Source organism: Arachis ipaensis, chromosome B10 (assembly GCF_059453495.1).
Source record: "Arachis ipaensis isolate K30076 ecotype BB chromosome B10, ASM5945349v1, whole genome shotgun sequence".
In the NCBI taxonomy this organism is placed as follows: domain Eukaryota; kingdom Viridiplantae; phylum Streptophyta; class Magnoliopsida; order Fabales; family Fabaceae; genus Arachis; species Arachis ipaensis.
In genome coordinates, this window is record NC_142435.1 from 46,142,601 (window position 1) to 46,145,404 (window position 2,804).

Sequence of the window (2,804 nt, forward strand, 5' to 3'; positions counted from 1 at the left end):
TAATTGAGAGTTAATTATTGGTTTAAACTATGCTTGCAACGAGAATTCTATTTTGAGAAATTTTAGATCAACATTAATTCTCACAACAAGTTTTTGGCGCTGTTGCCGTGGGGTTGCAATGGTGTTATATTGTTGGCTATTGTGCATATGTGAATATTTTGAATAGTTTATTTTTGGTTGATTAGTTTCTTGCTTTTGTTAGTTGTTAGGAGTTTGTTTTAGTTTCTCTTAGTAGCTTTTGTTTTTATTTCCTCTTTCCTCTATGAATTCTCACCCTTTTGGCTTGGAGTTTAGTTGTTATGGTGTTATAGGAAGTGAGAACTTCAATGATGGAATGCATCATGAATTGTGGGATCAATTAAGTGAAGAGCCATATGCTTCTAGGAAACCCTCTTGGCAAGAACCTCCTCCATGTCCTTATATCTACTATCCACCTCTTGATGCATACCAATACTAATCAAACCTTCAACACTAAGATCAACCTTACTCACAAGCCGCATCACACTATCACCAAACACCTCCATATGAGCCTAACCTATACCCACCACACCATCCCCCTTATGTGCCTCATGAACAACCTTATGAACCACATTTAGAACCACTATAATTCCAACACCACTACCCCATACCACCTTAATACTCTTATCAATATCAACCACCTTCTACATATGAGGACCTCCTTCCATATGATGAACCTCCTTTTTTCCCACAACCTTCAACAGAGGAAGCCTTCCAACTCTTCCTTGAAGAGCAAGAAGAGTACCAAAAGAGGTAAGACAACATCATGACTACCTTAGCCGCAGCTCTATCTCACTTAGCCTCACGAAACTCTTCCGACAATTCAAGCACTCCCATGGATGAAAGTAAAGAATCAACTTCAATTGAAGCTTGTGGAGTGGAAAGGAGCTTGGAACTATAAGGGAAAGAAGAGGAATTGGAGCATGAGTTGCAAAAGGAGGAGGTTAAGATCAAGGAACTAGAAGAAGTGGTTGAAGAATTTGAAGAGATGGAGATCATACAAGAAGCACTATCACCTCCTTCATTTAAGTGGGTAACATCCTTAACCATGAGCTTCATTATTCCACTTGAATATGGTTTGATTGAAAATGATAGTCAACTTAGGAATATTTGTGGATTGGGAAATAAAGGAAATTAGATAGTGGTTAGAAACATGATCCTAGGTTCATAGAAGTTGAATCTTTAAAATTTTGCTTTAATGGTTGGTATAATTCTAAATTGGATGGATCATGGAGAATGTTTGGATGCTTGAGTGAGAACTCTAGTTGCTTGCCACCCGGATGGAATCATATGAGTCAACAAGAAGATCGGGTGCACAAGATTTGGGATCCCGGGGACTATTGGCAAAACAAACATTGGTAGAAATTCAAGGAAGAATTCAAGTACAAGCCACCATAGCCAAGGCTCTCCCAATTGGCTAACTTAAAGACAATAAATGAAAGTGCTAGGTGGGAGATACCCCACCATGGAAACATCTTTCTAACCCTCTCTTTGTATATAGTTTTAATTCATTGCATTTTGTTTCTTGTAAATAGCTTATGTTTAGTTTAATTTCAAGCTTAGTTAGGTTAAATTTTAGTTTGGATAATGTAGTTGTGCAATGTTGGATGTTTTGGGGTTGAAACCCTTTTTTTGAGCTCAAGTATGGTTCCTTAGAGCTCTAAACAATTTTGGAAAAAAACAGAGCGTGTGCGTATGCACAACCCTATGCGTACGCACATCTACCCCAATTTCTGCACCTTGTGCGCACACACCCAGATGTGCGTACGCACACCCCTCTGCACAGCCCCTGTTCAGAGCGCTCGCACGCCTTGTGCGTGGGCACCCCTTTGTATTTTACGCTCTATGCATGCGCACCAGCTTGTGTGTACGCACGCAATCCTCTTTTTCCGCACTCTGTGCCAAAGCACCAAGTTGTGCGTCCGCACACCAGCTTATACCCCTTCTGCTGGGAGCACTGGCCCGCTCTGTGCATATGGACCGCTGTCAATTTTTGCTTCTGTGCATGCGCACGGATCTGTGTGCGTATGCATAACTGGCGAATTTTGACGTTTCATTTTCTCAAAAAAATAGAAAATAGCTTTCTGTGCGTGCGCATATCCCTGTACGCACGCACTCACCTTATCACCCCTTCTGTCCAGGGCACTCGCACCAGCTTGTGCGAGTGCACCTACCCCTTTTCCCACCTGTGCGTACGCACAGCTCACCCTCTGTTTAAATAAATAAATAAATAAATAAATAAATAAATAAATATCTCTTTGTGTGCATGCGCACACATGCGTGCGTATGCACAAATCAAATTTCACCTTCTGCCCAGAGCGCTCGCACACTCTTGTGCGTGCGCGCACCCCCCATTTCACACCTTTTGTGCGTACGCACGGACCTGTGTGCGTGCGCACAAATTTGTTTTCACACCACCCTACTTCTTTTCTCCTCTTATCTCTATTTCTTCTCTTCTTCTCTCTTCTCCTCTCTTCTTTCTCTTCTCCAACCATCATCCACCACTATCATTCATCATCCACCATACTCACCTTTAGTTATTTTGTTAGTTTGTTAGTTAGTTAGTTTAATTTTTTGTTTTGGTGCTAAGTGTTGGATAATTGAGTTGATTTGTTGATTTTGTTGAGATATTGCTGCTGAATTATTGATATTGTTATTGCTATTTATTGTTGGATGTCTTTATTGAAGTCAGACTTTGTTACTTGGTATTGAGTTTTGAATGTCGAATATTTGCACATACCAAGTACTTATGACATTGCCTTCATGACTCTTTTTGGATTTCTAAA